The 24718-nt window shown below is 45.4% G+C and overlaps 1 long non-coding RNA gene across 2 annotated transcripts in view; it reads right to left on the reverse strand.

The window, feature by feature from the left end:
- Positions 1-682: 682 nt before the first annotated feature.
- Positions 683-24718, reverse strand: part of LOC111559517 — a 59643-nt gene continuing 35607 nt past the window's right edge. For both annotated transcript variants that reach the window (XR_006594301.1, XR_006594302.1), the window contains exon 4: positions 683-2028. This is a non-coding gene — a long non-coding RNA (uncharacterized LOC111559517). The remainder of the gene's footprint in view (positions 2029-24718) is intronic.

Below are 24718 nucleotides of genomic sequence, written 5' to 3' on the forward strand. Positions count from 1 at the left end.
GTCAGTTTCTAAGGCGTTTTTAAGGACTCATATTCAAATGTATCGTGCTCATTCTAGGACACCTAGTTCTATCATCTCATAGAATGCTGGAGGAATTATGGGGCGCCTGGGTGGCTCAGTCGGTTGAGCGTCCAACTTTGGCTCAGGTCATGATCTCGCCGTCTGTGAGTTCGAGCCCCGCGTCGGGCTCTGTGCCGACGGCTCAGAGCCTGGAGCCTGTTTCGGATTCTGTGTCTCCCTCTCTCTCTGCCCCTCCCCCGCTCATGCTCTGTATCTCTCTCTCTGTCAAAAATAAATAAACATAAAAAAAAAATTAAAAAAAAAAGAATGCTGGAGGAATTCTCCATGGGGCTATTGGTTGAGTGAGCCCCAACAGAGCCCTAAGTGGGCCCATCTTACCCTGTGATTTATGATCTTTCTGATCTTTAACTGGGTTATTTGGCTTTCGTAAGGAGATGGTAGGAGAGAAGTGGGAATACCTTGTCCTATGGATGGATTTGCTTGTAATTCACTTCAATTCCCTGCCATGAGAAAACTGTGCATTTCTTTTGAGCACCACGACTTTTTTTTAAAAGTTTATTTATTTATTTTGAGAGAGAAAGAGTGTGTGCGCGTGTGTGAGTCGAGCAGGGACAGAGAGAGAGGGAAGAGAGAATCCCAAGCAGGATCCGCACTGTCAGCAGAGCCCGATGTGGGGCTCAAACCCACGAACTGGGAGATCATGACCTGAGCCAAGAATAAGACTCTCTTAACCGACCGACCGAGCCACCTAGGCGCCCAGAGCACCGTGATTTCTTTCCACAAAACAATCATTCCTCAAATAGCTGATAGCACGAACTGGAACGAACGAACTGGAGGCAATGTCCTTTGCTGAGTTAACAACAATAATGTAGTTACTTTCTGAATAATTCCACGAGGGGCTTGCTTTCCATCCCGAAGAACGTTTCAGCAATGTGACCCTCCCCAGTGGACACCTACCACCCTGCCAAACAAGGGAGGACGGCTGGCTATCCTGCTTCTCAGACGGAATCCAGACTGCTCTGGGCCCTTTAGGGGACCAAGGAGCTGCCCAGGTAACTGCACGATGCTTGTGGGCGGCATAGGGGTTTGAGACCCTGCTGAGGTTACTGTGGTCAGGGTGGAGCATAAACCCTTCTTCCCCAGGTGAACCCCACCTCCCCCTCAGGCCGTGTGTGTTTGCTGGGCCAGTGGCCACTAGTCCTGTAAATGCCAAGGGCAGAGGATGTGCTGGGGTGAAGAATGCATTCTCAGCTGCTTCCTACACCCAGGGCAGAAGGAAGAGCTCAGAGGGACGTTGCAAAAGGAGCGAGGCTGGGAGGCTCTGGCAGGCTGGGAACTGGACGCTGGAGAGCTCAACACCTGTCGGTGAGCGTAGACCCCATGAAGGGCACTGGTGTGCACTGAGCGCACTTGAAGAGGACTGGCCCAAACTCCAGGAGGGTGTGGCCTCTCCTCCTTTACAGCCTCTGTGGTGAGTGGGTAAGAAGAGAGAGCCCCCACAGGGAACTGAAGTTTACCCAGAGCAGTGTGGTCCAGCTAGACCATCTTAGGCCCCCCAGGTGAGAAACAATGGGTAGGGGCGGGGGTGAGGGAAACGATCTGCAGCAAGAGGAGTTTGTGCCCATCAGGCCTCCAACCATAGCCAGAAGACAGTGCTGGCTGGGAAAGGGAGGTGGTCGGCTCTCCTCTGAGGTTCCTTGGCAGAGCTCCAGTGGGAATGTCAGTCTGGAAGACATCTCCGGACTGTGTGACTTCCTTAAAGCTGGCTGAGGTGGTGGCCAGGAGCCAGCAGCCGACCCACCCCCTCTCTGGAAGGAGGCCATTTTGTCTGCCTGGTGCTATATCAGCCAGCCCACCCTCTGAGCCTGTGGCACCGAAGAAGATTCCAGAGAACTTGCCTTCAGGTAATAGTTGACTCTCCAGCCAACATGCACTCTATGTGTCTCGAGGAGAAGCAGAAATGCTTCAGTCATCCACAAAACCATGTCTTTTCCTTTTAGAATACAGCTGCATAGAGAGAGAGAGGGAGGGGGGGGAAAAAAGACAAGACACCAAGTACAGAATAATGTCAAAGGAAGCGAGGCTCCCCCTCCATTTTTCATATTGTTTCCTATTTTCAATAGCTACTGGGTGCCAGAGAGGAAAGGAACAACTTTAAAAAACAATTAGTGGGACATGTGGTGTTCATTCTTGGCTGGCACTATGCAGCCTCATCTGCTGGCGAATACTCCGCAGTCTTTCATGAAAAATGTTTTAGAACTAATGAGCTATATTTGCATTCCCCGTAGAATGGATTCGGAATTTTTCATCTACGCCACACCATGAAAAATGGATGTGTTTGGCACAGAAGTCATTTGAACATAAAGCCCGGCCTCAGTGGAAAGACAACCTTCAGAAAAACTTTTCAAGTAACTTAGCTCATTCGTACTTGCTTCCACTGGGGAAGGTCAGGCTCGTGTGAAAGATGGAAATTTCCTGCACAAACCTAGATGCTGATGAGATTTGTTTTTGTAGATAATCTGCAGCAGTGAGATTTTTCATAATGTCACTGCAAAATAAATTAAAATGTTCATCTTCATATGGCTGGTTCCATTGCATTAAAATAAATGTTGCAAGCTCATTTAATTAGTATAGTTAGGAATGTCTCTTCCCTGCTTCACTGACTCTCCAAATCACAAGTTAATTTGTCAAAATCAGACCATTGTTTTTCCTTCATTCTTCATTACTAGAGACAGCCCCATTTAAATAAATGTTTATGCTACAGAGAGCAGAGCAGTGAACAACCCCAAATATTTTCATAAGCCAGTGCTGGAAAAGTTTAAAACACAGAAAGTGAAGATGTGGGTTTTTTTTTTTTTTCCCCTCCCTTCGTGGTTATTGGATATTTGACTGGCTGAAAAGGTACAAAATTGAGCAGTCTGCTGTAACTGATGATGCCCCGTCCGCCATTGCTCATGTTGGCGGGCTATGTCCTCTTGAAAGTAGTTTTCTTCTATGTTTTCAAAGACAAATGATGACAAAAGATACCATCTCTATAAATTACCCTCATCAAATCATTCTCTTCACGAACCCTTGGTTAATCAATTAGTCGGTGATGGGGGAGGGTCTGAAATGGGGTTGGGGGGGGTCTGGTTTTCACAGCCTTTTGCTCACCATTACTGGCTGTGAGCAACCAGGCGGCCCTGCTGAAAATGCAAGAGACAACCGAACTCCAGGGCTTCCTTCTTTCCTCCTTCACTTCCCAACCCTCCCAAGCCTCCAAGTAAAATCAGAAGTGTCGGTGACCACTGACAAAGCATGAATTCCTGGCAGTGAAAGGGTGTTGGGGTAAATGATGAAGAGCAAGGGGGGGAAAGGGCTTCACATAATTGGCCGAGGTGTTATGTCTGCGGAAATCTTCTAGAAGGCATCCATCAGTAATGAATGAGCTTATCAGATCCTTATCAGTGCCCCACACTAGTGAGATGTTGCCTTCCTGCACGGGAGGGACCCTCCCGCTGGAACTCACCACAGTGCTCGCTCTAGATTCAGCCCCAGGCATGGAAAGGTCAGCTTTCTTCCCCGAAGCGTTGTCCTTCACCGAGACAGAGTGACCCGAACCGCCTCTTCCATAAAGACACTAAAAGGTCAGACTTTTTCTTCTTACTGTATAGGGTTTTCTTGCCCCATTACCCATTTTCCTCTGCCACGCATGCTTTGCATGGCTTTTCTCCTCTGGATCAAATGGGTACAAGAAAATGGATGTGGCTCTTCAGAATTCTCCATATGTGGTGTGCTTAAAAGACTTTTCAAAGCTGTCCTCGGTCTGACCCTGGATGAGGTCTGGTCTGTAGAATCAAATTTTCTTTTTTTTTTCGCTTTCCTTCTTCTTTTTTTTTTTTTTTTTTTGCACACACTGGGACCAACTTTGCCCCGTTAATAAATTATTTCAGGGGGGCGCCTGGGTGGCGCAGTCGGTTAAGCGTCCGACTTCAGCCAGGTCACGATCTCGCGGTCTGTGAGTTCGAGCCCCACATCGGGCTCTGGGCTGATGGCTCGGAGCCTGGAGCCTGTTTCCGATTCTGTGTCTCCCTCTCTCTCTCTGCCCTTCCCCCGTTCATGCTCTGTCTCTCTCTGTCCCAAAAATAAATAAACGTTGAAAAAAAAATTAAAAAAAAATAAATTATTTCAGGAACAAGAGGACACGGTTACTATGCCTTGTACAATGTGCCTCCTCCTTGACTCTCAAAAATCAGAACTTTCTCGAGCCACCGCAGACTCAGGCTGGCAGGAAGCGGCAGCTTTCCCGGCCTGCCTCACTGACAGGTGGGAATTGGCCGAGCAGGACACTCAGCATGCCTTCATTCATTCACTTATTCATTGGAGACACATTTGTTGGCACGGAACTAGGCACTGCGTGTGGACAGCCAATCTTCTTTCGCACGTAGGAGCGTCACCTCATGACTCAACTAGGGCCAACATGCCCTGGAGCCTACTGTCCTACCCCAGAAGCACGCCTTATCCGCCATCATATAATTAACTGAAAACACCTCCTATGTCTCTGGTTGACTCTGGAGAGGCCTTTGTGAGACTGAAGAGCTAGCCACGTACCTGAAAGATGAGCGAACTAGGGGCGGGTCAAGCATCTGGCGTTGGCAGCGGTCTAAAGGAAATGCAAAATTGTCACCCGGAGTCCTTGCTCTTTGGCTCAGCTCACGCTACACTGCGTTTCTCGGTGAGTATGAGAAAGGAGGGCTCATCTGCACTTTGGACATTGAGAAGGCCGGAAGCAGAGGAATACTGACACGGAAGGGCAAACTAGAGAACAGGGGAAAGGTTCTCTTAGGAAAAAACACGCTGCCACATGACATCAGCCTGTTTCTCTGTCCCTAGATCGAAAGCCAGGCCAGAAGCACGGAGCCAGATCTGTCAGCCGTGGCCGACAGGACAGGCTGACTTCAGACAAACGCAGCTAAGCTCTGTGAGGCTGCTGCCACGGGGAGAGAAAGGCCTCCATTCAAATCCCGGGCTTCCCTGACCAGCCGTGACCTTGGGCCAATGACGCTTTCTGAGAGGCCTTTGCTCACACATAAAATCATCATCGTCATCATCATGTATCTTTTGCAGGGTTCCTGGGAAAACTAAATGAGACCCTACGTGTAAAAGTGATCCGGCACGTCTCAAGTGTTTGGCAAATGCTAGTTCTCTTCTGGGGGCTTTTAGAAGGATTAAGGTAGCAGAGGAGCGGGAGGTGGCTGGATCACAATGAGTGAGGGGTAAATAGAGTGTCCTTTGAGAAAAGTTAAGTTTTCACCCGCATTGGTTTTTAATGAAGTCTGGCTGCTAAACTATTCTTGAGTGGGATACTACTCTACGACGGAACCACATCCATCTCTGGTTTCTACGGGGCATAACACTCATAGCTTTTTTTTTTCCTGGAATGAACTTAGTGATCATCTGGTCCCCGCCCATTCACAACTTGCAAAAAGGTCAGATGCCTTCTGAGGTCATACCTAAGTTAGCAGCTCCCCTCCGTGCTACCTCTCACCTCCCTTCAGATGTGAGAGAACTGTCTGTAGACCACCTGGGACTAAGGATGCCCATCCCCTCCCATCATTCCTGGTATCTTCCCCGGGCTTCCCCGCCATGTATTACCCTTCCCTCCTTCCTTAACCCTCGCGAGTTTTACCATCTTCCTTTTTAAATGTGATGCTCGAAAGCAAATAAAATACACCAGATGCTTCTGACTATGGCAGAAAAAAAGAGGAACAGTGGCCTCATCATCTCCTGTGATTAAAGTAGTATGTTGGCAGTCACATCATGTTGCCCTTATAATCAACTGAAATCCTTGGGACTTATTTTTACACCCGAATGGATGTCAGTCAGCCTCTCTCATCCTGTAGGTGTGTCATTAGTTATTTATCTCGATAACAGAACCTTATGTTTATCACCATTAAATTCAGTGAGTTTGAGGCTATCGCTCCAGACCGTCAAGACCTTTTTGCGTCATAATTCTGTCATCTGCTGAATTAGTTTTACTTCCCCGTTCAGTGTCAGGCTGTTATTCTGCCAGTCACACATTTCTCCCTCTGGTCCTCAAGGATAACAGGATAGACTCTGTCAAAAGACTTGCTGAACTCGGATGCTTTTTCCTCTGAGCTCCCTGTTCTCAGGACACCCAGGCTTACAGCAACACCATCCCAAATTCTAGTGCCTCCTGAGGATGCACGTCCTTTCAAATACTGAGAGATCTGCTAGGAAGCGGTGGCCAATATAGTTGTTATTGAACGCTTTGCTGTTTGATCAGTTTACCCTTTACAATGACTTCCGAGGAATGGAACTAGGAAGGAGTCTACTATAGACGGAATATTTGTGTTTCCCCCAAATTCATATGCTGAAACTATGGCATTTAAAGGTGGGGCTTTGAGGAATTGATTAGATTGTGAGCGAAGAGCTCTTGTGAATAGAATTGGTTGGTCCCCTTATAAAGCCTCCTTTACCCCTCCTTCCCTTTGAGAGCACAGTGAGAGAAGACCACCCACCATCTGTCTACGAACTAGGAAGCAGACCCTCACTAGACACTGAATCTGCAGGTCCCCTGATCTCGGACTTTGCAGCTTCCAGAACTGTGAGAAACAAATACTTGTTGAGAACTGTGAGAACAAATACTTTCCAAGCCACCCACTGGGTCTATGGTATTTTGGTGACAGTGGCCCAGACAAAGACAAAGTCCTTGAGAGAAGGAAGGGATGCAAATAGAAATATCCAAGGTGAAAGGAAATGGGCAAACATGGCTTACTTCACACTTTTCTATGCTCAGAAGGTTAAGCAGTTTAATGAATGATCATTAAAACGTAAGAAATCATGAGAGATTTTTTTTTTAATTCAGTGTAGTCAGAAGTGAAAATGGGCATTGTGTTCTGCCCTTTAGATTAGTTCAGTCTTTGCTGCCTAGAATCTAAAGATTGTATATCATGCATATGCTTATTTATAAGTCTGCCAACTTTGCTTTTTATCCTTATTTTGAAGATGCCATGAGCAGAATAGAAAGGTCCATTTATGTAAAGTTCAAAATCACCTATGGTGTTACAAGTGAGGAGAGTGGTTGCTTTTGGAGAGAAGGGCTGGCGGGGCGGTGGGGGGGGTGGGTGGCGCAGGGGCTGGTTTTTGACCTGCGTGGTGGTCACACAGGTGTCTTCACTCTGTGGACGTTTATCAAGCCACACGAGTGTGAACTGTTTGCTTCTCTCTACATAAATGGTAAAGGGAAGCCAACTGGCAATGATCAGAATGCTTTCTGGAAGTCCTTCTTTTTTTCTCACTGAGCACAGAGAGCAAAAGAGCGTACAGTTTGATTCATCAAGTTTTTGCTTTCTGAGTGCCTTGTACCCACCAAGCATTTTGTTGGGGCTCTGGAGGTAAAAATGAAGCAGATACAGCTCCTGCCTACAAAGAATTTCCAGTCCAGTGAAGGATAAACATGTATGGGATGTCGCTGTACTCCAAGGAAAAGTGTCCTGAGGTCCCAAGAGGGATCAGGTGGCCGCTTTTTGTGAAAAGCCATTTAAACAGCATTCCATATATTCAAGAACCACATGTAATCTTTAAATGTGAATTTGGATTGGGGCGCCTGGGTGGCTCAGTCAGTTGAGCATCTGACTTCGGCCCAGGTCATGATCTCATGTCTGTGAGTTCAAGCCCCGCATCGGGCTCTGTGCTGACAGCTCGGAGCCTGGAGCCTGTTTCAGATTCTGTGTCTCCCTCTCTCTCTGACCCTCTCACATTCATGCTCTGTCTCTCTCTGTCTCAAAAATAAATAAACGTTAAAAAAAAAAATTTAAATGTGAATTTGGATTTAGTAAACGACTTATTGTTTTACTACCCTACTCATATAATTAAGAGCTGCTTAGATTCTACTTTCTTCCCATTTTGTGGCCAGATCAAATTCATGCATAATCAACAAGTGATGTGTGGTTGTTATTACTGAAGATATTAAAATAGCGTATACTTTATAGCATTTTTTTCAAAGGTCGAACTTTTTAAATATCCCAAACAGGACCAATACTCATGGAATTAAGTATAAGGCAACTTTTGACAGGAATTTTAAATAAAAAACCATCCACTGATGAACAGATAAATAAAATGTAGTATATCCATACAATGGGATATTATTCAGCTACAAAAGGGAATGAGTGCTGGTACAGGCCACACCATGGATGAATCTTGGAAACATGCTAAATAAAAAAAGCCATATTCAGGGCCCCCCGGGTGGCTCAGTTAAGCATCCGACTTCGGCTCAGGTCATGACCTCGTGGCTGATGGGTTCGAGCCCCACATTGGGCTCTGTGCTGCCAGCCCGGAGCCTGGAGCCTGCTTCGGTTCGTCCCTCCCTCGCTTGCACTCTCTCTCTCTCAAAATAAATAAATAAACACTTTTTTTAAAAGTCATATTCAAAAAGTCACATATTGTATGATTCCATTTCTTTTTTTTTTTTATTTTTTTTTTTAGCGTTTATTTATTACTGAGAGACAGAGAGAGACAGAGCATGATCACGGGAGGGGCAGAGAGAGGAGGAGACACAGAATCTGAATCAGGCTCCAGGCTCCAAGCTGTCAGCACAGAGCCTGACTCACAAACCACGAGATCATGACCCGAGCCGAAGTCAGACGCTTAACCGACGGAGCCACCCAGGCGCCCCTGTGATTCCATTTCTGTGAAGTGTCCAGAAGAGGCAAATCCACAGACTCAGAAGCTAGATTAGTGGTTGCCAGAGGCCAGGCAAAGGAAGGAGTGCTGAGTGGCTGCTAACAGGTACAGGAGGCTCTTTTTCAGGTGCTGAAAACGTTCTGGGATTAGACAGTGGTGACGGTTCCACAACCTTGTGAATATACTAAAAACCACTGAACTGTGCGCTTTAAAATGGCGAATTTTATGGTATGTGAATTATATCTCAATAAAAAATATACAAGGCAATTTTCAAACATACAGATAGAAAATTTTAAATCATAAAATGTTTTCTACTGAGAAATCCTCCACACAATTTTACGATACATCTCGCGAGTGAGTACCAAAAAACATACACATAAAGATGGAAAGTTGTAAAGATCAAAATGAGGAAACGGGCTTCCCCTTCTGTGAAAATTACATCAGGACGGAACATAAGCCCTTACACGAGGCTGTAGAGGGATCGGGCCGTGACTGCTCCCGCCTGGGTCTCTACTTCTAATTCCCGAACAGAATTCGTTCAGAACTGGATTACCCGCATCAGCGAGTATTTTATGAACTCCCCCTTTTCTTAAGCTGATCGGCAACAAAAACGTCTTTGGTTTACCCCTCCGATAAGCAGCCCTCTCTCCGATCCCTGCTGGTGGAAATTAGAGAACGGTTTGTGCCAATCGGCCTTTCTGTGAGGCCAATCGGCCTTTCTGTGATGAGCTTTCTGTGAGGGAGAAGGAAAGGAATCAAAGCAGCCGGGCTCTGTGTTGGAAACCCAGGTAGGCCCCCAGTAATAAATACATTTATTGCTCGGACAGTAAAAAGTACTGGAGAGTTTAAAATAAATTCAGAGTTATTTAAACTTAATTTATGACCAGGAAAATAAACCCTCTCTTCCACCATTAATGTTTTTTATCTGGGCCATCAAATGTCACACGCTACTGATTTTGGATGTAAGGTCACTGGAAACAACATATCAGAGGTGTCAGCACCACAAATCAAGTGAAATTCCCTTAAAAATAAAAACGTCAGGAGTAAAATAATAGGCAATAGTTATTTCATGCTATGAGAGACTTGTAATATATCAAAGGGTTCACCTTTTTCTACCTTTATGATGTATCGCTTTGAACACGAAATATACTTCTGCTTAACAGATAAAGTAAAGAAAACAGGCATCAGAATGCCGAAGATAAGAATGATGATATATCATAAAACTATTTGGGGACACATAAACATTAGAATGCAGACCGCTGAATGTATCAAGAGACAAACAATGACCCTGCCTCTATGGGGATCTGCGGTCTGGCATGTCGGTTATTTTAAGGGGTCATCCTAAAGGTCACCTCGAATGGGATCTTTGAAATCAGAATACAAATTGCATTGGATTTTGGTAAGGAAATAAAGGATGTCTTAGGGCTTGCGACGCTGATGCAGTTCTACACAGAAGTCCAAATCCTGAAGCAATCCTCTGGTCTTTTATCCACAGATTGAGAAAACAGAAGCAAATGCCAATCTGCCGGGAGGAGATGCGAGATAAAGCAGACTTGGAGCAGACAGGTTCTTTATGATCCTGATGTTAAACACCTGACAGGCAGTGGCGTTTGCCATAATGCGTCGTTGTTAAATGCATTAACTCCTGGCAGAGTAAATTCGCCCAGGATTATACTTTAGGCAAAAGCATCTGACTAAAAGGGTTAGCAAAGCCTCAGGTAAAAATGACTTTGTTTCATCCTTGTGACGTATCTTACAGCGATTTTCTAGGACGTTAAAGGTAAAATCTCACTTCCTAAGTCAAGGACTCATAATCTGGTGGATGAAATGGCTCCAGGGAAGGATAAAAGAGTATAGAGTCATTCACGTATAAGCACAAATTTCGCCCAAGATGGTAGTGAGCAGTTAGAGAAAAGCCATAATACTTTAGTTTAAGCCTCCCCAAGTCCTTTTATCATTGGGAGTGGGCGGCGGGGGGAGAGGAGGTCATGTTTGCCTGTTGGCGGAGAATGGGGACGGGAGACAAACCAGTGCCACCAGTCCGTAAGCTTTCTACCGGGGTCACACCACTAGAGCCCCGTATCCAGCAGGGTGAAGTATGACTGCATCCGTATTGGCGCATCCTTCCTGGCTGCTGTGGCTATCGAATTCGAGGGATGAAACGGAACGCAAGACTTGAAAATCTATCTCCCTTCAGATGATAGATGAGGAAGCCGAGGCCCAATCCCAGGAGGGAGGTGCTTGGGGAACAGAGCAAGATGGGAACCTCCGCTGTGATGCCTCCTTCTGGCGAGGTCACTCGTGTGCATGTCACACACCAGCCCCACACGCGTGAAGCAGCTGTTCCACCTGGGAAGCCGGCTCCCCCCAAAAGATCTCCAACTCGCCCTTGACTTACTACGTTTGTGATCCTACTAAGCCATTGAATTCTCTGCCCTTCAGTTTACCCATGAGGCTGCTTGACTCCTGTGCCCATCGGCTTTCCAGAACACGTCTCTAAGCTTGGGCATCTTAGGAGGACACTAGTATCCCCGCATAGTCTAGCAGTTAGAAACCCAGACTGTTTAAATTGAAGTCTGGCTCTGCCATGGGCTAGCCGCAGGCCATTGCATAAGATGCTACACCTTTCTAAATCCTGCTTTCCTTACCCACGAAACAGGGACAAGGATAATAATACCAACCTGGTGCGGTATTGTGGGAATGAAATGGAAGGCTCTCAGGACCACAAAGTGTGCATTTAAACAACAGAGAACGAATTGCTTGAAGCAGAAAGCTGTTGGCCTCAGGGGTCCTGGCCCACAGTTGTCCTGCCACCCAGAACCTCAGCTGGCACCTGCAGACACAGGACCTGAGCTCGCTGCGAGAATGGCGTGATTCTGGGAAGGCAAACCCCGTACCCCCAGGGCTTCCCTGCTCCAGCCTGTTACCTGCTCAAATGATGGATCGTTCTCTGGTTAAGATGGGGTCCGATTCAGAGTCACATGGTGAGAGACACGAGCCCCGATGCCAGCCAGCGCCCTATTCATTTGTGGATTTGGCTTATTAGAGACAAATGATGCTGAGGCAGTTCTGTGGGCATCAGATGAATTATTTATACATCCACTTAAGTTGTTTTATCGGAAGGCTCGAATTCGTTTAAGTCTTGAGTTTTCCAGCGTGGCGTGTGAGCATTCTATCGAGCGTTTTCTAATCACTTTCTGAATCTTACTTTGGGGCACCACCTTGCAAATCCATGGGCTTTAAGACTACATAGCAAGGAGATGTCCATACTCAAGGCTTCACGTGTGAAAAAAATAAAAGACCAAAGCCACACTTGGGTTTCAGAAAACCATCCGTTTCGACAAAATGTTTATTGGGAATCTGTTTTTGAACCGATTAGACCTTTGGAGGTCTAAAGTGAAAGATATTTCAAATAAAATGTAATGATACAGCACTTTGTTTTCATTTTCCCTAACTTTAAGGGAAGCTTTTTCTTCCTTCAGGCACACAATTTCACTCAAAAGTAATTGCCAACCCTGCCTTATTCTATTACTTGTAAATTCAACATAATTAGAGACACATTCAGCTCATTACTAGCTTGACTCTTTGCCCACCTTTTTTTCAGCCTGTTGCCTTTTCAAAACACTTTATTAAAAACTTGTTTCAGTATCATATTCTTCAAAGGAAAAGAATAACTCCCAAGTACGTTTTATAGGAATTGCTCATAATACAGGACCCAATGCCAGAAACTAATAAAATCAAATCACAGAACTTACATCAGAAGCCTGCCATAAACTCCTGCAGAACAGCTTGGGCATGTTTGACCTGGAAATTGAAATTCATGTGCTCTAACAACTAGTTTCACTGGAGAAACTGTCACCAGATCTTGCGATTTAAAAACTCTGTTCTTATTCCGTTGACTGTAATGCAATTTAGCCCCTAAATATCCCTTTTCCTCCGAAGAACTCCAAAAACTTTCCTGTCATATTACCCAAAGCAGCAGCCTTGTGGGCATTTATTAGTCCTGTTTCACAGAGCGAGATGCTTGGATGGGCATTGGTTTTCAGGTCAGATCATTGAGATAAGGAGTTTTGACTTTGATGTTTCAAAAAGGTGCTTTAGTCCCGGGAACAGGGAATTTCAGGAGCGAATGCCCTGGTGAGAGGGTGAGTCTATGTCGATACGTGCAACCCAGAGGTGGGTCATCAGGCTTCCTGGTCCATGTGTCAAATGGCCTGCAAGTTTGAAAGCTTCAGCAAATGAGCCCGTGGGTGTACGTGAAGTACAACAACACTGGCTACTTTCAACACTAGCTCTTCAGAGAGCACTGAAGCCAAGCAAGCAGGCCATCCTGGAACCACGTGCCAGGAAAGAGAAGCCGGCCCCAGGGAGAGGCAGTACTGATGGAAAAGAGAGAGCTGTTCCAGGTCACCCTGTTACCTGGCAAGCTGAGTACCTGCCGAGCAGGAAAGTACAGGTGTAGACAAGACCAATTCTGGGAACTTATTTGTTAGATTTGCTGTTACACTCTGGACGGGGGTGCCTCAAATAGCTTACTTTAAAAACCTATCCAGGGGCACCTGGGTGGCTCAGTCGGTTGAGCAACCGACTTCGGCTCAGGTCATGATCTCACGGTTTGTGAGTTCGAGCCCCGCGTTGGGCTCTGTGCCGACAGCTCAGAGCCTGGAGCCTGCTTCAGATTCTGTGTCTCCCTCTCTCTCTGCCCCTCCCCTGCTCATGCTCTGTCGCTCTCTCTCTGTCAAAAGTAAATAAACATTAAAAAAAAAGTTAAAAAAAAACCCAAAAGGGGCACCTGGGTGGCGCAGTCGGTTAAGCGTCCGACTTCAGCCAGGTCACGATCTCACGGTCCTCGAGTTCGAGCCCCGCATCAGGCTCTGGGCTGATGGCTCGGAGCCTGGAGCCTGTTTCCGATTCTGTGTCTCCCTCTCTCTCTGCCCCTCCCCCGTTCATGCTCTGTCTCTCTCTGTCCCAAAAATAAATAACAAACGTTGAAAAAAAAATTAAAAAAAAAAAACCAAAAAACCTATCCATAACAAATCAAAACATGAAGATTTGCCTCCCGGAATCTGGAAGGTGTTTCTCTGATCGAGTCACACTATGTCTGGTCCACAGCACGTGGATTAGGGTATCTTAGCACATTGGCTTCCTGGGTCCCTAGCATTAAGCACTGAGGTATGAGAATGGTGACTCTGTGGTCACTAGGTAGAGAAATTGCGGCTGAGATGTGTTGCTGGTCCCTTTCTTAATTTCCAGTTAAGATAGCCAGTCACTATCTTAATGTCAAGTGAAATACAAAAGTTTGGGCCACATAGACTAGTTTACCATTTTAAGACACCAGGCTTCTACTTGGCTAGTAAGGGAAGGGTCCCTCATGAAGAAATAAATATTTCCTCATTCTGCTGTGTTTCGTCAGTGGGAAGTATGGGATCCAGTACTCAATAAAATAGTCCGACCTGAACAACACATTTTATTTTTTTTAAATGAATTTAAGCACTGACCTTCCATTCTTCACAAAAAGTAATTCTAAATGGAGTAGAGACTTAAAAGTAAAATGCAAAACTATGACACTTCTAGAAGATAACGTAGGGGAAAAAAATCTAGGTGACCTTGGGTTTGGCAATGAGTTTTTAGATACAGTACTAAAACATGATCCACGAAAGAAAAACTTGATCAGTTAAATTTAACTAAAGTTAAAAACTTCTGCTCTGTTAAAGGCACTATAAAGAAAGTGGGGGGGAAAAAGGCACAAACCAGGAGAAAATTTTTGCAAAACACATATCTTAGAAAGACTTGTATCCAGAATATGGAAAGGACCCTTAAAGCTCAACAATAAGAAAACAAGTAACCCAATTAAGAAGTGGGCAAAAAAATATGAACAGACACCTCACCAAAGAAGATAAAAAATGGCAAGTAAGTATATGAAAATACGTTCGGTATCATGTATCTTGAGGGAATTCTAAGTTAAAACAACAGTGAGATATAATTGCACACCTATTAAAATGGCTAAAATCCAGAGTATTGACAACATCAAATGTTGACAAGGATACAGTGCAATGGAAACTCTCATTCATAGCAAATGGTATAGCCACTTTGGATGACAGTCTGGTACTTCGTTAAAAAATTAAACATACTCTTACCATATGATCCAGGAGTTGTCCTCCTTGGTCTCTCCCCAAATAAGCTGAAAACTTGTGTCCGCACAAAAACCTGCACACGGATGTGTATAGCAGCTTTATTAAAGTTTGCCAAAAATTGGAAGCAACTAAGATGCCCTTCGGTGTAAATGGATAAACAAACTAAGGTACATCCACACAATAGAATACTATTTAGAAATAAAAAGAAATGAGCTATCAAGCCGCAAAAACACATGAAGCAACTTTAAATACCTATTATTAAGTGAAAGAAACCAGTGTGAAAAGGCTAAATATTATAATAGTCCAGCTATGTGACATTCTGGATAGAGCAAAACTATAGGGATGGTGAAAAGATCAGGGGTTGCCAGGGGCTTGGGGGGCAGAGGGAGGAATGAATAGGGTGAGTACAGAAGATATTTAGGGCAGTGAAACACACAGCAGTGGATACATGACAGCATGCATTTGTCAAAACCCATAGAACCATGGAACACAGAGAGAACTCTAATACAAACTATGGACTCTCGTTAATAATAACGTGTCAATATTGGTTTATCAATTACAACAAAAGCACCACACTAATGCAAGATGTGAATCACAGGAAAAACTGCGCAGGGGAAGATGGGGTTGGAGGGAACTCCCTGTACTTCTCAGTTTTTCTGTAAATCTAAAACGGCTCCAAAAAAAAAAAAAGTGTAGTAGTATTTAAAACAGTGATTTAGTAGAGACTTGTTTGATCAGATGACCCAAATTGCTCAAAACCCATCTTTTTGCCTTGGAGCTGGTTTTCCAGGAGAGGTGCTGTAGATATTGGTCAGGGGCTCGTGTTCCATGAGAAGCATGCTAGTCACCTTTCACCGGGTCTAAACAACGCGCACATACTATTTTTAAGTAGTGGACAATGAGTCCTATCATCCCTAGTTTACAGATGAGAAAACTGGGTTTAGAAAAGAGTCATAAGGCAGTGGCTAGAATTCAGGCCTCTTGCTCACCGAAACTCTAATATTTACTGAATGAGCTCGTTCTCGTATGCAGGAGGGGTAACGGCTTTAAACAGATGAGCAAGGTGTGACTGTCACAAGAAGACGACAGCTGCTAGTCCTGGCCTTGAGATGCATTGTGCTGTCACTGGAGACGGAGGGCGGCTGACGCACTCACTGCATCGCTCAAAGCTCCAGTCACACGCTGGGCCCTCCAACAAGAAGAATCTTACCTCTAGGACCGTGCGTGCCTAGGATAAAAGCCTCTAGTCTCTGAGGTCTATCATTCTCTTGATGAGAAAAAAAAAAAAACCAAACTATTGGATATTGAATTTGTTTGAATCATAACAGCATCTGCCAAGTAAGAGTATAATTTCTAGAAGAAAGGGAAAGAGAGAGAGAGATGGGTTGTGGGGATGCCGAGGGGGTCGGGGAGATGGAATTACATTTTCAAAACCAGAGTGTGCTGATTTGAAATATCATTTACCAGTCAGGGTGGGTGTGGTTATGCTCCAATACGAACAAAAATTTCAGCGGTGTAAAATGGTACAGGTTTATTTCTCACTCAGGTATGTGAGTATTCTCAGGTGGTGGGGGAGCTCTATCCCATTCTGTCCTCACTCAGGGTTCCGCCATCTAGAATGTCGCCAGTCACCAGAGCAAAGAAATGGGGACATATAAGTCATGCACCTGCAAGACCTAAAGTCTTAGAGACTTCCGCTGGGAATCGATACACATCATGTCTGCTCATGTTTCATTGGCCAAAGCAAGTCACATGCAAAGAGATGGGGACATGAAATCCTACCAGGCACCTGGAAGGAGGGGAAAGGGAGTTACCAATGGACGATAGTAATGACCTGCCATCATCATAGCCCTTTATCACAGTTCTCTTTGGACGTCACACAAAATGGATTGTTTTTAGAGGAAGAGGTAGAGGAGGAAGGACAAAATATAATGAAATTGAATTGATGCTCCAGTTCTTGGGCACTGCTTAAGTAGAGGCTAGACCAAAGATTGCCTTGGTGTGGAAAACTGTGTTCTATCGATAATGCAGATTAGTCTTAGAAACGTAACTTAGGGAGAGGTTTCAAATCAGACTTGAGAGTTCTTCAGGAAAAAAGTCAGCATCCATTGGTCAAATTGAACCCTATACTAACAGAGCACAGTTGAACCCCTAGTGAATTAGTTTATTTCATACTAATCCATGGCTACAACTATACTCTTAATTCTAGGTGGCCTCCTGATAGAGCAGTGGGCTAATCAAAAAAGAGAGTCATTTAAGAGACATAGGTTTAGAAAAAAATTATCACCAGTAAAACCTCACAGGCAATAGGTCAGGATTTACTATCATTATCATCATCACTGACATGCAAACACTCAGTCTGATTTTATTTTATTTTATTTTATTTTATTTTATTTTATTTTATTTTAATGTTTATTTTTTGAGAGAGAGAGAGAGAGAGAGAGAGAGAGAGAGAGAGCACGAACGGGGGAGAGACAGAGAAAGAGGGAGACACAGGATCTTAAGCAGGATCCAGGCTCCGAGCTGTCAGCACAGGGCCTGATAACGGGACTCGAACTCACGGATCAGGAAATCAGGACCTGAGCCGAAGTTGGACTCTTAACCGACTGAGCCACACAGGCACCCCTCACTCTGATATTTTAAAATTAGGCTCACCTAGTCATTAAAATAGGACTCCAACTGATCTTACCAAAGTGAAATATGTGAACAAAGAAACTCATTATTCAGTAACCATTTAGCAAGCACCTACTGTGTGCCTCGCACTGTTCTAGGAAACAAACACAAATTACCACCCCGACAGAATGAATGAGAGGTGTAACCTTAGGTTAACTTGAAAGCGGTGATTATGATTATTTATTTTTAAATATCTTTTCATGAGGACTTTTGGGTTTGAACATCAGATAAAATAAATGTTTTAGTCCTTGGGAAATCTGGGTCATGGCTCTGCGTTCAAGCCTCATGGCCAGCTAGTGTGCATGGGGTCGTTCCCACCCCAGCAGAGCTGTTAGGACAAAACGCTGAGCCAGGAGGAGAATTAGTCTCCTTGCGTCCTCCACCGACTTCCTATATCACATCAAGAAAGGCACTTGACTGGTTCTGTGCTTAATTTCTCCATCAGTCAAAGGAAGGCAATATTTCTTGCTCCTGTTCCCACTCCTCCCAGGGTGTTCCATGGATTAATTACCTACGATCTAGGAAGTGCTCTAAGTGCCTCATAGAAAGGAGGTTTTTTTTCAAACGCAATGTTCTACTTTGAAATGCCCCTGGAGAAGCACGGGCGTGATTTTGGTGTCTGGCTTCCCCAGGAAGGATCTATCTATCTGGAGATGCCACTCTAGCCCACTCAGTGTTCGTTTATTGAAAGACCAGTAAGCAAAGTTTGGAGACGCAAGCAAAGTGACCGTGGTCCCCTTCAAATACACACCTCCCCCAAATTCACAGCAAATGCTTGCCTTGAACTTCTCTTCTCCCTGAAGCCCTTGGTGGACCATCTCGTTCCTCCCCCGACAAGTTCAGTCTCCCCTTGGCGGCATCTGTGGTTTGAATTTAGATGCTGACACTTACCAGCTGTGTGATCTTGGGCTGGTTATTGAACCTCTCTGTGTCACTCCTCAGCTGTGAAACGGAGATAATAATAGTCATTTCACAGGGTGAGATGGTGGAGGTTTACAGGGAGGACGCAAAATACTTAAGTAGTATCTGGCACCTTGGAAAAGTGCCCTAAATGCTCATCAGTTTTATTATCCCAGCAGATGTCAGATTTGTATTGGACATTCTTACCACCCCGTTCCTGGCCTGGCAGCCTTCTCTGCCATATCCATTTAAGGTTCTTGCAAGCATCCGTTTTCATCCTCTACCTGTTGCACTGTGTGGGGAGAGCTGATAGCATGACGGCCGATGTAAATTATCCTCTGGCCCGCGGGTGCCAGTTGGCAACACTGTAGTGGCCACACAACGGAGAAATGGGGGCCAGGGCAGGAATGGGGTGGAAAGGAGGGACAAAGTCCCGGTGCCTGCAGAAGGAAGAGAGGGTAGGAAGGGTGATAAGATGATTCAGTTCAAATCAACTAACACATGTTGAGCGACACTGTTGGATGCACAGCACTGCACTTGTGTCTGTGGGGTGTGTGTGTGTGTGTGTGTGTGTGTGCATGTGCATGGGTGAACACACACACACACACACACACACACATACACACACACAAGCACTCACATGCATAAGCCTGTGCAGGGAGAGGTATAGAAATGTTTAAAAACACAGTGTTTCTGTCTCAAGAAGCTTGCAATCTAATTGAAAGGCTAAGACAAGTAGCCAAAAAATTTAGTTTAGTTCAGACTATGATATGTGAAAAGATAAGAACAAATGAGGGGCCAAGAAGGACACCTAGTCGTATGGGGAGTATTGGAGATGGTTTCCTGATGAGGGTGGCACCTGAAATGGCACCTGAAATGGTAGGAGGCATTGCCCCATTCATTCCTTCACTCAGTAAAACTTTATTTAGAGTGCCTACTTTGTGTCAGGCGCTGTTCTAGGTCCTCGGGAAGCAATGGCAAACAAAATGGACACAGTTCTTGGTGGTAGCATGGAGAAGCGCATTTGGGACATGCGAAATAAGAAAAACAAAGGGACAGAGGCAGGAAAATGTAAGTTGGTGCATGGCTGGGACAACGGGGAAGCAGCAGCAGCTGGGAAGGCAGTTGGAAGCATGCGTGGGAGGGTTCAAATGCCAGGCAGTGAGCTTGAACTTCATTCGGGGAGGATGTGCACGTCTATAGAAACAGGAGGAAGTCAAGCAGGGCAGAGCTGGGACTGAGCAAGCCTGATCCACAGGAGCAAGCGGAGAAGGATCGGGGAGGGGAGGGGAGGGACGTATCAGAGCCTCCCAATCCCGGGGCTACCGACTGCCAGTGAGGGCGCAGACACAGGAGGTGGCCGAAGGGGCCGCCGCAAGGAAGAGGCAAGCCAGGGAGAAGCAAGATTTGGTGTCAGGCCGTGTCACCAGCCTGCCTTTTATAGGTTGTGTTAGCCAGGCTGTTACTTAACCTCTGGGACTCTGTTTCCCCATCAATGAAACCAACCAAAAAAACAAACACCACCGGAGAGTTGTTTTGAGAAATAAAAATAAACTGCATGGTTTTAGACCCTGAGTAAATAGTAATTACCGGGCACTGCATGGATGAAATAAGTAAGGCATTTACTCGTTTAACTTTTCTTGCCCGTGGCCTTATTTGCCTACGGCAGTGTTGGAGCAGATCCTGCAGACAAACGGGTGATCTTGCCCCCACCCTTGGTGACGCTGAAGGGTCAAATGTCTTTACAGAGTAGGGAATGGGTGTTGTTGCTTAATGGGTATAGGGTTTCGGTTTCGCAAGGTGAAAAGAATTTTGGAGATGGATGGTGGTGATATTTGCATAATAATGAGAATGTACCTAACACTACTGAACTGCGCACTTAACCAAGGTTAAGGTGGTAATGTCATGTTATATGTATTTTAACCGCGATTGAAAAGAAAATAAAAAATAATAAACGAGGGCAGGTGTAAGAGGAGATAACATTTTTTTTTTTAGTCTTTATTTACAGTTCCAAGTCTTTGTGACCAGGAGTATGATGGGAATCAGCAGAGACATAGGATAATCTAGATGATTCCATTTGGGGGGTAGATGGAGAGCTGGGTGGGTTTGGACACACTGAGCTTGAAGTACCAGCCAGACACTGTGTTGAAGCCATCCTGCCAGCCAAAAGAAATGTGAAGCAGGAGGCTGGCACAGAAGATGCACATATGGGGACCATCGGGGCTGAGTGGGGTTGACACGGAGGAAACAGATGTCTCAGAGCTCCACGGAGGACAGCGGAGAGAAGGTGAGAAGACAGTGGCTTTTCTCATGTCAGATAATGGGGATATCCAGGAAAAGCAAACCAAACAGTGGTCTCAGTTAAAGCCAGGCCTCAGGGGGCAGGAGGATGAGAAGGACAAGCACAAGGGGGAAGGAAGGTTCTAGGCCTCTGAGGCAGCACCAGGGCCGCACAGCTGGTGTGTGTGCAGCCCGTCACCTAGTCTACCGCCCACGCACCATACTTCCGCGGCTCTCCCCCGTCGCCTCCCCCCATGGCTTGCCATTGTTTCCATCACCTCTTCAGACCCCTCCTGTCCCCATGCCTTCTGCTTCCCCCGAACCTCAACCCTGCTTTCTTCCTCAAAATGGCGGTTCACACCTCTCAGCTTCTCCCTGCACAGCCTTTCAACTCTAGCTCCACGCCTCATTCTCTGGAGATAATTTCACCAGTACAGGAAAAAGTGCAAATACAAAGGTCATGACATACTATTCTTTTATTAAATAAGTGACCACAGTTAAAAAGAATGGTGACGGTCAGTGCTAAAGAGAGAATGAGGGAATGGGAATCCTCATATATGTAGGTGGCAAGGTAAACTTGGTGTAACCATCTTGGAGATTAATTTGATGATATTTATTTTCTTTTATTTTTTTTTAACCTTTATTTTATTTTTGAGACAGAGGGAGACAGAGCATGAATGGGGGAGGGTCAGAGAGAGAGAGACACAGAATCTGAAACAGGCTCCAGGCTCTGAGCTGTCAGCACAGAGCCCGACGCGGGGCTCGAACTCACGGACTGCGAGATCACGACCTGAGCCGAAGTCCGACGCTTAACCGACTGAGCCACCCAGGCGCCCCTTGATGATATTTATTTTTTAAAAATTTAAGCGTATTCTCTTTGACTCTGCAATCCCACTTTTTAGCACAGAAGTTTGGAAATCTATCTAGGATGTTTATTGCAGCATGCTGAACGTTGCATCAGCAGGGAATTGTGGAATATATTATGGGACATCCATTCAAAGAATTCTGATCAATCAATCCCTGATAAATCTGCATTTCTTGGCCCAGAGAGATTCTATGGTACAGACCAATATACAGAGGATAAGTCTACATAATAAACGCACACAAATACCCATACATCTTCCTAGATATATACAGATGTCTGTTTAAAAATAGGAAAAAAAATCAGGAAAAACATGCACCTGCCAATACTGATTATCTCAAGGGGATAAGATTTCTTGGGCAGACACAGGAAAAGAAAGGGGTAGAAATTTCACCTCTGTATATAATGTCTTTTACAAGTGGCAAAATTTGAGGGGGGGGGTGATTTTTCTTTTATGTATTTATCAGTATTTTTCACATAAAGTAAATTTAAAATGTAAATTGAAAAATATTCTCGGTAGAGGCACTCTCAGGAGCACAGTTCAGGCAAAGACAGAGGTTTCTGACAAGCCAATGGATTGCCTGCAACTGGGTCACCTGATAACCCTCATCCAATCAGAAGCGGGTTGGGAGCAGGTGTTCCTGTCCTTGGCCATAGCTGGACTGTGGGGAGGGCGGTTTCGCTTGGAGGGGTCTGTGGAAATGCAGATGTCAACACGGAAATACCTAGTACTTCCCACCTCAGCCCAGGACATAAACCGGGGAAATATGTATATTTCAGGGACATGTAGGGAGAAGAAAATTGGAGGGAGGTTAAAAGAAAACTAAAACAGTGCAATGCAGAGAGGGAAAGGAGCCAGTAGAGGGAAGAAATTAGAGACACGAGCAAGCTATTCCTTGAATAAGCATTTACCAAATGACTACTATGTGTGGGTGTCATTCCAGTGCTGGGCATAGGGCACTGAACAAGGCAAGTACGATCCTTATTTTTATAGAGTTCGTATTCTCTTGGGAGGGAGGTTTGAAGGTGGGGGTAGAAATTGACATTAGAAGTTAGGAATCAATTTAGCTGCAAATGACAGAAGACCTGACATAGCCATAGCTTTAGTAAGTTACAGCCTAATTTCTCGGTCACATAAAAGTCCAGAGGGACATGATCCAGGGCTGGTAGGGCCACACCATAATGCCATCAAAGACGCAGGAGCCTAGTATCTTGGTGCTCTGGTGTCCTAAGTATGAGGCTTTCACCTCAGAGTCTAACGTGGCTGCCTAAGTCCTAGCAATCACATTCATATCCCAGCCAACAAGAAGAAGGAAAGAGAATAAAAAGAGTGCTTCTCCTCCTTCTAAAGATACCTCTACTTATATTTGATTGACCAGAACTGAGACACATAGCTATGCCTCACTGCCAGGGATACTGGGATATGTGGTCTTGTTCTGACTGACCACATACCTGGCTAAAATTTGGGGTTCTGCTGCTAAAGAACAAAGAAAGAATGAATGGCAGGAGGTACCTGCTTGTCTCTGCCACAGGAAGAAGTCAGAAAATGAGCCAACAAAAATATCACAGGGAATAAATGGTTTGATGAGTAAAGTCCTGTGCAAAGAAACAAGATGAGGCTATTTGAGGTGGGAGTGGCCAGGTAAAGTCTCTCCACAGAGGTGAGATTTTAATGAGATCTGAACAACAGGAAGAGCCAGCCAGCCATGGAAAAATCTGGGGGAAGAACATTCCAGGCAGAGGAAGAGAGCAAGGTGGAAATGAATGAAATGGAATGCAACCGTCACCATGATTGTGCACACAAACAGACACAGGGTCACGTCTGAGGGGTTCCAAGAGCGGCGGGAACACTAGTGGGGCTTATTAGTGCTCTTTCTTACAGACATTGTGTGCACATGCGTTTGTGTGTGTGTGTGTGAGAGAGAGAGAGAGAGAGAAACAGACAGCAGAGGCACTCTCTCTTACTCAGGTGCATGTTTGTCTGTGCCAGGCCTTCCAGATTCAAAGTCTCGAGTGGATGAACAATTTGGAGGGCCAGAGATGGCAATCTAATCCAAACCCATCACGATAATAATTATAATAAAGTTTCTGCTACTCAGAGCTATGTTCCCTCTTCCCTGTCAACACCCACTGGAATCCGCGATGTCTTTGCTGAGTGGGGAACTCGGGCTGTTGGCGTCAATGACACTGCGGCATTTCTGTGCAATCAGATGCAACACGTTCTGCTTACGGCCTCTCTTTGGTCCCGCGGCCCCCTCCCTGTGCATCCAGACCTGGCCTATTGTTCTGGTCCCAAGGCAGCTTGGCCAGAAGATGGAAGCCATTAAGAATTGCACATTCATTCCATTCAGGTTCAGGCGATGCCCAATTCCAATGAAGCCAAATTATTTTGCTGTTACTATGTAATTTAATTCTCGCAGCATCCTAGGAATTGGGCGAATAGATGTTGTTCCCGCGATACCGGTGGAAAAAGAATTGAAACACAGGAAAGTAATTGATTGACCTAAGGTGAAGAAGCAGGCTGACTGCATCTCAAGACTCTCTCCCTTCGTTGTGAGTGCTTTGTCTGCTGGACCACACGGCCTCCTGACTGGCGTGGCTCCTATTTGAGCCACAGATCGCTAACATAAAACAGCCAAGGGATCCTTGCTCTGTTGCCTGCCGGGGCGACATGTGCTGCTCTTTGGAAGCCGACACACAATCATGGCGTGGAAAGGGTTACGCGCTTAGACCTGGGGATTTCTGATTCATACAGAACAGCAACATTCAAAAGAGCATTTCTGCCAAGTGCTCTATTTTGAGGCAATCTCGCAGTGTAGCTCCTATCCTAGTTGTGGCCAGGTCAAAGGCAGCGGGAAGGGAGGAAACCAAAGGGTACCGTTAAAATCTTGGCTGGTGGGGGGAGCAAAAGGATGCCTGTTACCTCGCTGGGCATGTGAAATTTTATCCAAAGGATTAAAGGATATGGATGTGAAGTAGGGACTCGTGAGTTTCTTTCAATTACCTTTCGCAAAGTTATTCCAGGCCGCGTGCTCCTCTTTTACCGCTAACAAAAGGGGATCGTGCTTGAATTCCTTCCAGGGCCTGGGTTCGTTTGGTTTTTTTCCACCCCCGAAGCGAACATTCTGCTCTCAGCTACACAGGTGCACAGCACAGCACCGTG

This window comes from Felis catus, chromosome A2 (genome assembly GCF_018350175.1).
Source record: "Felis catus isolate Fca126 chromosome A2, F.catus_Fca126_mat1.0, whole genome shotgun sequence".
Taxonomy (NCBI): Eukaryota; Metazoa; Chordata; class Mammalia; order Carnivora; family Felidae; genus Felis; species Felis catus.